General features: G+C 40.5%; 1 pseudogene; it reads right to left on the bottom strand.

The window, feature by feature from the left end:
• The window catches only part of LOC122440482, a 34,558-nt pseudogene extending 23,955 nt beyond the window's left edge, over positions 1-10,603 (bottom strand).
• Between the last annotated feature and the right edge of the window lie 2,293 nt (positions 10,604-12,896).

Here is a 12,896-nt window from a genome sequence, read left to right as displayed (position 1 = left end):
TAAATTTGAGGGAAAAAAATGATGCAACAATTCTAAGATTCATTAGTTTTAAGGCTGGGCTGATTTATTTTCTTTGTTTTAAAATGTCATGGCATAGATCATCTTGAGAAAGAAGAATGAAGCTGGAGGAATCAGGCTCCCTGACTTCAGATTATATACCTCAAGACCACAGTAATCAAAACAGCATGGTCCCGGCACAAAAACAGACACATAGATCAATGGAATAGGATAGAAAGCCCAGAAAAAAACTCATGCGTTTATGGTCAATTAATCTATAACAAAAAAGGGAAAAATATACAGTGGAGAAAAGACAGTCTCTTCAATACATGGTGCTGGGAAAACTGGGCAGCCACATGCAAAAGAATGAAATTAGAACATTCTCTTAAGACCATATACAAAATAAACTCAAAATGGATTAATGCTGCAAATGTAAGACTGGATACTATAAAACTTCTGGAGGAAAACATAGGCAGAACACTCTTTGACATAAATCACAGCAATATTTTTTTAGATCTGTCTCCTAGAGTAATGGAAACAAAAGCAAAAATAAACAAATGGAACTTAATTAAACTTAAAAAGTTTTTGCTCAGCAGAGGAAACCATAAACAAAATGAATAAACAATCTACTGAATGAGAGAGAATATCTGAAAATGATGTGGCTGACAAGGGATTCCTTTCCAGAATGAAATAGCTCATAAAGCTCAATATCAAAAAAGCAAAGAACACAATCAGAAAATGGGCAGAAGACTGAAATAGACATTTCTCCAAAGAAGACACACAGATAGCCAACAGGTACATGAAAAGATGTTCCGCATCACTAATTGTTCAGTTCAGTTCTGCAAGTCAAAACTACAATAAGGTGTCATTTTACATTGGTCAGAATAGCCATCATCAAAAAATCTACAAGTAATAAATGCTGGAGAGGGTGCAGAGAAAAGGGAACATTCCTACACTGTTGGTAGGAATGTAAATTGGTATAGTCACTATGGAGAACAATATGGAGATTCCATAAAAAAATATAAATAGAATTACTATATGATCTAGCAATCCCACTCCTGGGCATGTATCCAGAAAAGACAAACTCTAATTTGAAAAGAAACGTGCCCCCCAATATTCATAGAAGCACTATTTACAATAGCCAAGACATGGAAGTAACCTAACTGTCCACTGACAGATGAATGGATAAAGAAGATGTGGTATCGCTTACATGTGGAATCCAAAAAAATGATACAAATGGACTTAACTACAAAACAGAAACAGACTCACTGGCATAGAAAACAAACTTATGGTTACCATAGGGGAAAGGATGGGGAGGGAAAACATAAACAACAAAGACCTACTGTATAGCACAGGAAATTATATTCAATATCTTGGAATAACCTATAATGGAAAAGAACTAGAAAAAGAATGGATATTTTATATATATATATGTATATATGTGTATACGTATATATATAACTGAATTACTTTTCTGACTATCTAAAACTAAGACAACATTGTATATCAACTATACTTTAATAAAAAATAAAATTTAAAAGATGCCATTGCATACTAATATTCTGTCATGGGACACTGCTTTCTCCTGTCAGTGTAACTCACCTCAGATTTGTCCAAAGATTTTCATACTGATTTCCAATATCAAGGTCTTCCTGTCTTTCTCCTACAATGCAGACCAACAAAAAATCATTATAAATTATAAAATATTGAGAAAAGTTTTACATGACAAACCTATGAAGACCCATGACCATGCCTGCTTTATTTACCAACGTAGTCTCTTTCCATATTTTACCTCTTGAACATGTTGATAAGCAAACAACATAGGTTATCTAAAGGATTAAGTAATTAAGAATGCCATCATCCCTTACCTACTGAGGTCAAGTTTTTGAAAGTTTCCTGCATCACATCTCTGTAGAGTTTCTTCTGGGCTAGGTCCAACAGACCCCACTCCTCTGTTGTGAACTTCACACACATCCTCAAAGGTCAGTGAATCCTAAAACATCCCAAGTTTGTGTGTGAGAGAATGGGTAGGATGAAGAGCACCAGCAATCTATACTCAGTTCACAGGAAGTTCACATATGACACTGTGGTCTCCAAACATTTGTTCTATAAGTTTGTCATTAGAACTCTCACTCTATGGTGATGCTCTTGGAATGGTGATGATCATGAATTCAAGAGCATCACTAACACAAGGAATTTAATGCTACATTTGTCTTGTGATCACTGCCAAGTCTTTATTGTTCTCTTTGTCAAGACAGAACACCATATACTTCCCTGATGATAAGAACCCACCTGCCGATGCAGGGAACATGCGTTCGATTCCTGGTCTGGGAAGATTCCACATGCTGTGGAGCAACTAAGCCTATGCATCACAACTAATGAGTCAGTGCTCTAGAGCCCACAAGCTGTAACTACTGAGCCCACATGCCGAAACTACTGAAGCCCATGTGCCTACAGTCTGTGCTCCACAACAAGAGAAGTCACCACAATGAGAAGCCCATGCACTGCAATGAAGAATAGTCCCTGCTTGCTGCCACTAGAGAAAGCCCACACACAGGAATGAAGACCCAGTGCAACCAAAAATAAATAAATAAATAAATAAAGCACCTTGGAGAAATAAGAGAAATGCTCTACAAATGAAAGAAATAACTCCATTTTAAGTACACCACTTCCTTCTGATAAAAACTTTTCCACTCCAATATTCACCATATTGTACAGCACTGTACAATCACAGGTTCACATCTGCATGAGGTTTTAACAAATAACAAGTGAAGAATTGGAAGGTTTTTCTTCTATTCCCATCACCAAATGTGAGGCTAAAAGTCCTGTGGAAATCCAACTTGTAATAAGAGCCAACTAGACATACTGTCCTGAAGTATTCCATGCTAATGGAAGTAGTCCAATCCAGGTGGCTGAATGAAAATATTCTTGAGGAGGAGTACAAATTAAAATTTGTATAATATTTACCACATGCTGGGTTTTACCTTCCTTTCTCTATCTCACTTGATGGGGCTAGGAAATTATTCAGTGTGAGAGTCCAGGCGTGAGGAGGAAAACAGGACAACTTGCACCTCCACAAAAATCCCTATATTCATGTGCCTTGGAATGGCTTCTGAATAATTTTAAGACACAGAGTTGCCCATACTGAGATGGTATGATCACAGAAGACCTCTTTTTGGCAGAATCATAAAACTGTAATTTGGGCCTTGATGACCTTGAGAATCAGGTTAAGACTTGAAGTCTGCAAGGGCTTCATTAAAATCTACAATAGTTTCAGAGTGAATTTGCACAAATTATAAAAAACATAAAGAGTTCAACAGTGCTTGCTTCAAAAAATAAAATATCCTTTCCCTAATTTCAGCAGCAAGTGATTCCTGACCAGCCACTCTCAAGGCTGTCCTTCCACCTCCTCTCATTTCTGAGCTCCCCCATGGGACACAGCAGCTTGATAGCCCATCCTGTATAGGAATCCCCAATGGCAAAAGTTTCCTAAATGCTGGTCTCTAAAAAAGACCAATTATCCGTTGATGTTCATGAGAAGGTTACAGAAAAAAGGCTCCCATTTATCGTGACAATGCTTGAAGTAGAGTAATATGAATGAAAGAACATCTCTCTTGTTGTGGGTCCAGGGAGTAAGAGAAGTTGCCTAAAGGTAGCCCTGATTACTGTTTATTCACTGGAACAACAGTGCTTGCTCATAACAAATCCAACTACATCATGTGCAAAAGACACAGTGAACATTAGCAGGCCCAAGACTGCTTATCCTTAGAAATGCTTGCTTACAAATTTTATCTTCCAGTAGGATCCGTGGTTTTGGGGCTAAGCTCAACAACCTTACAGATAAACATGCCTCTGTGAGTGTAATGTGTCTATGCGAAAAACAGGGTATATAGTAAACTGATCAGAAGACGCCTACCTGAACAGCCCCACATCTCAAACAACTCTGGAAACTGGGTAGACCATAACACACATGTATACTCACAATTTATTTGGAACCGAGCCTATTCTACGTGATTACAGCAAGAGACAACATTTGAGAGCTTACTTCTGGTTTTCTCCACACCAGATTTAATTCAATACTAAACAAGATTACTACAAAATATGTAGTGATTCTCATAAAAAATTTTTAAAAATTATTGGGTGATGTCAAAGTAGACTGAAATAAGTAAAGTGATGGCATGCGTTCTTAGAAAGAATTCAGCATTGCTCAGATGTCACCTCTCCCAGATGATATATGATTATTTTTTTGATATATTATTAAATACCTAAATATATTAATATATTAAATACCTAAGACAGTTCTTTTTTCAACTTTATTTATTTATTTATGGCTGCACTGGGTCTGTGCTTTTCTCTAGCTGTGGCAAGCGGGGGGCTACTCTTCATTGTGGTGTAAGGGCTTCTCATTGTGGTGGCTTCTTCTGTTGCAGAGCACAGGCTCCAGGCGCCCAGGCTCAGTAGTTACCCTGTGGCATGTGGGATCTTCCTGGATCGGGACTGAACCTGTGTCCCCTGCCTTGACAGGCAGATTCTTAACCACTGAACCAGCAGGGAAGTCCTCCTGAGACAGCTTTTAGGGACTTAATAAAGACTACTTCTTTAAACTGAACAGGAAGAAGAAATGTCCAAAAATGGACAGTCCCCTATAGAAAAATGTGATGGCCTACCTCTATGGTAATTCAAATGATACAAGTATTAACAGAAAGAAAAACAAAAAAAAACAAAAAAAAGAAAAACAAACAGAACCAAGGAAAGGAAAAGTGTCTTCCATAGGCCAGATTATATGTGGAGAGTTGGTTAAGGAGAAAGCAGGAGAGCAGTGGCAAATATCATGAACATTTGGCTACATAAGAGACAAACTGTTATCCAACTGGAAAAATGCAGCATATTTCCCTCCATTCCATAGACAATAGGCTGCTCACTGTGGATTTAAATGAGAAAGACAAAACGAAGCCACTGTTAGAAGTTACAGGTAAATATTTTATTGATAATAGAAAGAATATTGTCATATAAGCAAAAGAGTGAGCTACAAAGTCAGAGGCAAATTCAAATATATTAAAATTAAGATAATTACAAAATACACACAGAAAAGGAAGAAAAATACCCTTTTGAGGATTAATTGAAGCTTAATTGAAAGATCAAGAATGTGGAAATATTTAAAACAGCAAGAATTTGAAATTATTCAAAATATATTGGGGACTCCCCTGGTGGTTCAGGGGTTAAGAATCTGCCATCCAATGTAGGGAACATGAGTTTGATCCCTGCCTGAGGAAGATTCCACAAGCTGCAGAGCAACTAAGCCCATATAGGACAACTACTGAGCCCACACCCTAAAGTCTGTGTTTCCCAACAAGTGAAGCCTGTGCACCAAAACTAGAGAGTAGCCTCCACACTCCACAAGTAGAGAAAGCCCACATAGCGCCCCCCAAAATAAAAACAAAAATACGATTTTTTTCCTTAAAAAAATTAGGAATCCATTTATCTTAGAAATAGTTCAGTTCAGTTGCTCAGTCCTGTCCGACTCTTTGCGACCCCGTGAACTGCAGCACGCCAGGCCTCCCTGTCCATCACCAACTCCCGGAGTTTACCCAAACCCATGTCCACTGAGTCGGTGATGCCATCCAGCCATCTCATCGTCTGTCGTCCCCTTCTCTCCTGCCCTCAATCTTTCCCAGCATCAGGGTCTTTTCCAATGAGTCAACTCTTCGCATGAGGTGGCCAAAGTATTGGAGTTTCAGCATCAACAACAGTCCTTCCAATGAACACCCAGGACTGATCTCCTTTGGGATGGACTGGTTGGATCTCCCTGCAGTCCAAGGGACTCTCAAGAGTCTTCTCCAACACCACAGTTCAAAAGCATCAATTCTTCGGTGCTCAGCTTTCTTCACAGTCCAACTCTCACATCCATACATGACCACTGGAAAACCATAGCCTTGACTAGATGGACCTTTGTTGGCAAAGTAATGTCTCTGCTTTTTAATATGCTGTCTAGGTTGGTCATAACTTTCCTTCCAAGGAGTAAACGTCTTAATTTCATGACTGCAATCACCATCTGCAGTGACTTTGGAGCCCCCAAAAATAAAGTCTGACACTGTTTCCCCATCTATTTCCCATAAAGTGATGGGACCAGATGCTATGATCTTAGTTTTCTGAATGTTGAGTTTTAAGCCAACTTTTTCACTCTCCTCTTCCACTTTCATCAAGAGGCTTTTTAGTTCCTCTTCACTTTCTGCCACAAGGGTGGTGTCATCTGCATATCTGAGGTTATTGATATTTCTCCCAGCAATCTTGATTCCAGCTTGTGCTTCCTCCAGCCCAGAGTTTTTCATGATGTACTCTGCATTTAAGTTAAATAAGCAGGGTGACAATATACAGCCTTGACGTACTCCTTTTCCTAATTGGAACCAGTCTGTTGTTCCATGTCCAGTTCTAACTGTTGCTTCCTGACCTGCATATAGGTTTCTCAAGAGGCAGGTCAGGTGGTCTGGTATTCCCATCTCTTTTAGAGTTTTCCAGAGTTTATTGTGATCCACACAGTCAAAGGCTTTGGCATAGTCAATAAAGCAGGAATACATGTTTTTCTTGAACTCTCTTGCTTTTTCGATGATCGAGCAGATGTTGGCAATTTGATCTCTGGTTCTTCTGCCCTTTCTAAAACCAGCTTGAACATCTGGAAGTTCACGTTTCATGTATTGCTGAAGCCTGGCTTGGAGAATTTTGAGCATTACTTTACTAGCGTGTGGGATGAGTGCAATTGTGCGGTAGTTTGAGCATTCTTTGGGATTGCCTTTCTTTGGGACTGGAATGAAAACGGACCTTTTCCAGTCCTGTGGCCACTGCTGAGTTTTCCAAGTTTGCTGCCATATTGAGTGCAGCACTTTCACAGCATCATCTTTCAGGGTTTGAAATAGCTCAACTGGAATTCCATCACCTCTACTAGCTTTGTTCATAGTGATGCTTTCTAAGGCCCACTTGACTTCACATTCCAGGATGTCTGGCTCTAGGTGAGTGATAACACCATCGTGATTGGGTCACAAGGATCTTTTTTGTACAGTTCTTTGTGTATTCTTGCCAGTGATTTTGGAGACCCCCAAAATAAAGTCTGTCACTGTTTCCACTGTTTCCCCATCTATTTGCCATGAAGTGATGGGACCGGATGCCATGATCTTAGTTTTTTGAATGTTGAGCTTTAAGCCAAGTCTCTAACTTTCATCAAGAGGCTCTAGAGTACTTCTTCACTTTCTGCCACAAGGGTGGTGTCATCTGCATATCTGAGGTTATTGATATTTCTCCCGGAAATCTTGATTCCAGCTTGTGCTTCCTCCAGTCCAGTGTTTCTCATGATGTACTCTGCATATAAGTTAAATAAGCAGGGTGACAATATACAGCCTTGACGTACTCCTTTTCCTATTTGGAACCAGTCTGTTGTTCCATGTCCAGTTCTAACTGTTGCTTCCTGACCTGCATACAGGTTTCTCAAGAGGCAGGTCAGGTGGTCTGGTATTCCCATCTCTTTCAGAATTTTCCACAGTTTATTGTGATCCACACAGTCAAAGGGTTTGGCATAGTCAATAGAGCAGAAATACATGTTTTTGTGCAACTCTCTTGCTTTTGATGATCCAGTGGATGTTGGCAATTTGATCTCTGGTTCCTCTGCCCTTTCTAAAACCAGCTTGAACATCTGGAAGTTCACAGTTCACATATTGCTGAAGCCTGGTTTGGAGAATTTTGTGCATTACTTTAGAAATAGTAGAGCTTTTTAAATGTCAAAGTTCTCTAGAGCAAGGCACATAAACTGATCTAAAAAGTGGAAAGACCATCTGAGAATTTAAATACACCCATCTTACATCTTGAGGTTCTCTTGCCTAAATGAATCAAAATTCTATTTGGTTCCACAATTTTTATGCCTTACATCATCTCTCTCAATCAACTAAAATCCCAAGTGCTACTGCAAACTAGTTAAAAGGGTACAATATTTAAGACAAAAGAATCCAAAGGAAAGGAAACTCAAATACTGGAATCAAAATAGATAAACAATATAACCAACAATGACCTACTGTATAGCACAGGGAACTCTACTCAATATTCTGTAACCACCAATATGGGAAAATAATCTGAAAACCAATAGATATATGTGTATGTATACCGGAATCACTTGGCTATACACCTGAAACTAACACAACATTGTAAATCAACTATATTCTAATATAAAATAAAAATTAAATTTAAAAAAACCCCAGGAAGCAGCCCGCTTCCCTAAAATTCAGAAGAAAAATCCACTTTCAGAAAGTTGAACATATTCAAGACTTGGGGTCTAAACACTCTGAGTTGAGATGGAACCCCTAGAGTGGGTCATCCCTGGTTAAGGAGGACAGGGTACACGTGAGCAGTCATAGGAATGAACTCTGCGAGTGCCACACGCCCTCCCGTCTCCTATAAGCATGGAAGCTCTCCTTCTCCCAAATTTCCATTTTCACAAGTTAGGAAACTCTCAACCTGATTCACTTTAAAATTCTCACCCAAAAGGAACTTCCCAGTTCATAAACCTTTGCCCTGAGACAGAACATCTGATCTTCACAGACTTTCCTGTTGTGGACAAATTATACTAACTGCACCTCCACTGTGGATGCAAAACTCAAACACCATGTCTAAAAATGTCTAGGCCAGGGACTTTCCTGGTGGTTCAGTGGCTAAGACTCCACACTCACACTGCAGGGGGCCTGGGTTCAATCCCTGGTCAGCGAACTAGATCCCACATGCTACAACTAAAGATCCCGCAGGCTGGAACGGAGATCAAAGACCTGCCTACAGCAACTAAGACCCGGAGCAGCCAAATAAATAAGTTAAAAAAAAAAAAAAGTCTAGGCCTACGGAACCAAAACAACAACCCCAAAAAAGGCATCATCCCCACTCTTATGTAAAGGTGAACCCTCAGCTTTCCAAAGTTTTACATCTCTCACTATAAAGGCTCCTTCTGTGATGGGTGTGTTTGTAGGACACCTGTAAGAGGAGGCTTCCCAGGAAAAAGCAACTGGGTCTTGGAGTACTTTCCCTTGCAGACTCATGGGGGCCTTACTGAGGCTCACCGACTGCAGACCTCTACTCTCCCTAGACTTCCTTTGGATCACTGAGATTGTAAATGACATGAAGCTAGTTTTAGAGCAAAATTACTTAAACCCAGTGTTTATGTGGGAAGGAGGAAGGAAAATAGTAAGGCGCACAAGTAGTTCAAGCAGAAACCCCCAAATATCTATTCCATCCAGAATAAAACATGTCAGTTAATTATTATTTCTGTGGCAAGAAATTCATCTGTAAATAATTACATCTGTAAATAATTATACTTGAACACTTCTGGTCTAAGCCCTGCAGTTCCATTTGAAAACATCCAAAAGTAAGCACAGGCCTCAGAAACTTACTATACACGTTCAGGGAAAGAAAGAGTGAAAGCAAAATTCTTAACAAATGAAATTAATACAAAAATATTCTATTTTGTCTCAAAGTCACCTCTTTCTTGCCTGTTTGAACTATTTTATACTGTCCTTACGGCTGTATTGATTAAATATGTCTTTCCTTTCTTGGAAAACGGAGACTTAAGTCAATAAATTTGTTCAAGGTGACAAACCCAGGGAGAGACAGTGCTGACAGATGAGAGAGAACGTTGTGAAAGTTTGCAAAGAATACGCTCCATCCTAAAGACTTCCCACAGGATGCATGTGTCCTTTCGCGGGGAGACGCAAAGGTTTTCATACAATATATATGATTCCATGTGGTTCCTCAGCTTTCTACTCATATAAAATATCCACAGATCAAAAAAACAAACAAACAAAAAACAAGTCTTTAAGAGCCATCCATGGCTCTGTGGGAAAAGGATAAACTATTAAAATATTGGGTCCCTTTGAAATGCACCGCAGAGTTATAACGATGCTGTGAATCTGAAAGGTGAAGCTGGCTCTGGGAATGAAAGAAGGACCTGGAAATTCAGGGTTTATTGCCAGAGCCAGGCTGGGGACGGAGGTTGGGGGTGGTGCAGAGCTGTGGATTTGAGACCCCGCTCTAAAAACAAAACCACTTGTAAAACTCTGAAGAAAACGAGTTCCTCGCCCTCGGAGGGGAAGCGAGAGACGATGAACTCCACAGAGCACTGTTCCTCTCGCGTACAATCCCAGCAGACGCAGTCACGACTGTTCCCTGACGACCCTTCCTTGTGGTAACCTCACAATCTGAGGAAGACGCGGGGCTGCGGGCGCTGAGCTGCTCAGAGGGACTCCGGGCTCAAGGGCCAAGTCCCCGTGCACTCTGAGAGAGGACTCGACGCGCGGGGGCCCAGTTGCCGGCCCCGCCCCACGCTGATTGATATAGGGGACAGAAGTCCGAGCGGCGACATCCACGCATGATGTTCGCAGACCCGAGTCCCGCCACGACCGGTTGCGACCAGACCCTCCACTCCGACTCCACATCTCGGGGCAGCCCACTCACCATTGTTAGGTTTCCTCGAGTCCCTCCTATGACGCCCACGACCACTGCGAGCACAGCGCGAGAGACACTGCAACAAAGCAGATTTCGTCAGCGACTCTAGATCCGGGGTGAGGTGGGTCTTCTGCGCCGGTGCGGCACGTCTCCCCACCCACCTTACCCAGCGGGGTTCTTGATTGGACTGTTTGAGAGGCAACGCCCCACGCTTGAGTGACAGCAGGGCAGGAGGCGGCGTGTCTGCGGAACCAGCCTCCGTTGGCGGGCGGCGTCCTAACCCGGCAACGGATATTTGCATTAAAGCGGAACTTCTTCCTGGCTGGGCACGGCCTGAGTACACGTTTTCGTCTAGTTCTTTGTGAACTCCGAGGCACAGGGAAACACTGATTGAATTCCCAAATGAATCAAGTAAGTACAGCACACGAGGATGGCCTATATCGGGCGACCCTGAAATAATAGGGTCTTATGTCCTTATAGGGGTCAGGGTCTTAGCTTAAATATGTCAGATCAGTCCAAATTGTGACCCTTGTTTAGAAACACAGACACTAAAGGTGACTCCACCACCTGTAATAGTCTGGCTCCATTTTAATAGTTGGCATTTGCTAGCTTTGAGCCTTTAATTCCCCAGTGGCATTTCCCCACTCATATAAAACTATGAATCAGCTTACCATCTGCCAATTTCTTACAAAGATGTTAGCTGGCATTATGATAGGTATTACATTGAATCTTCATATCCTTTTGTGGAATAGTGCCAGTGCAACTCTATTAACTTCCCTGAACCATGAATTGGGATGTTTTCCCGTTTATTTACACTTGTCTTAATTTCTTTTCACCATGCTTTGTAATTTTAAGGATACTCTCATTTTATATTTGTTGTTCTTTTTCCAGTTCTTTGAGGTGTAATTTTAGGCTGTTAATTTGGTCTCTTTCCTAATATAGGTGTTTATAAGTTTCCGTTTTACTAGTCCTTATGTTGTCTACATGTGTCCTTGTGTATCTCTGCCCTGCTGTGTTTGGGTATACCTAGAAACTCAATCTTAAGTAGTCTGTGTCTTAAAACTCTGTTTTAACCCACTTTTTAAATACTGAGCTCTGTTTATAAGATAGGACGGTACTGTTATAGAAAAATGTTCTATTATGATTACACCTATAATATTTTGGCAGGATAGAACCCCTGGACCATGAGCCAGGGATTGTATTCATTCCTTCCCGTTTGTCAAAGAGGACACCTGAAGGGTCAGGGAATTGTCTGACTGCTCTGTCCCATTTCAGATAAAGTTCTGGCAAATTAGTTTAAAGAGAGAGCCTGAATTAAAGGGAACAGAATGGACTTCCCTGATGGTCCAGTGCTTAAGACTTTGACTTCCAATTCTGGGGAGCAGGTTCTATTCCAGGTTGGGGAACTAAGATCCCATATCTCTCACAGCCAAAACCGGAACATAAAAAAATAACAGAAGCAATATTATAACACATTTAATAAAGACTTAAAAAAATGGCCCACATAAAAAACAAAAACCAGGAAATAGAATGCTTTGAGTGCATATCAAAATGATTTCCGCTGATTCCTGCATGAAGAAAGAGGCATGTTTTTCCATCATTCAGTCCTGGTTGGGCTCCTGAATGAAAAATTCATAAATTTGAGAGGTTCCCTGAGACTGAATTCTCAAAAGGTTTTAAATCTCAAGCTGGTCCAATCTGTATCTCCAACAAATTCAAGTTACCAATTTAAATGTTCCCTGAGATTTACTGGCCCTAGCTGTTTCACCTCCAGGTAACTGACTGTCTCTGATTTTACGTCTGTCTCTGATTTAGGAAGCATTGTTGGCCATGTACTCAAATCTCTCATGAATCTAAGAACAGGTTTTGCTTTTCAGGTTTTTCAACTTTTTTTTATTGTTGTGAAGATAACAATGATCACTCAGAGCTCTTTACATATTGGAGCAGAAACCATCCACTCAGGTTTTTTTTTTTTCCTTTTAAGACTGTCATTTTCACTATTCATTTCTCTGCTTGTGATCATGTTGGTGGTTTCTGAGTTTTTCTTCTCTGATCATACTTGGATATCTTTCCTCATGTTCTAAAATATCCTACCCTGAATACATGTTTGTCACAGAAGATAATGTCACATTATCTGTGCATTATCTTCTGTTTTATTATTATCTTCTATTTTATCATTACCCAGTGGGATCAGATGTCAACACTGATGTCAACTGCATCAATAGAAAGATGTTTATTACTCAAAGGTACTTTCTAAGGAGAATATGGCAAGCTAGTTCTGGTGCCTTGGTTTGGCTCTTTGATGTCTGTAGAAGTAAACCAAACATGGGCATCCAGGAGACCTGTAGAAATCAAATTTTTACCAAAGCCCACCTGGCCACACAGTCCCAAAGTCCTCCAGGCCTTTGGAAGTAATCGAATGTTCCTGACTA

Source organism: Cervus canadensis, chromosome 4 (genome assembly GCF_019320065.1).
Source record: "Cervus canadensis isolate Bull #8, Minnesota chromosome 4, ASM1932006v1, whole genome shotgun sequence".
In the NCBI taxonomy this organism is placed as follows: Eukaryota; Metazoa; Chordata; class Mammalia; order Artiodactyla; family Cervidae; genus Cervus; species Cervus canadensis.
This window is presented reverse-complemented; position numbering and strand designations above follow the sequence as displayed.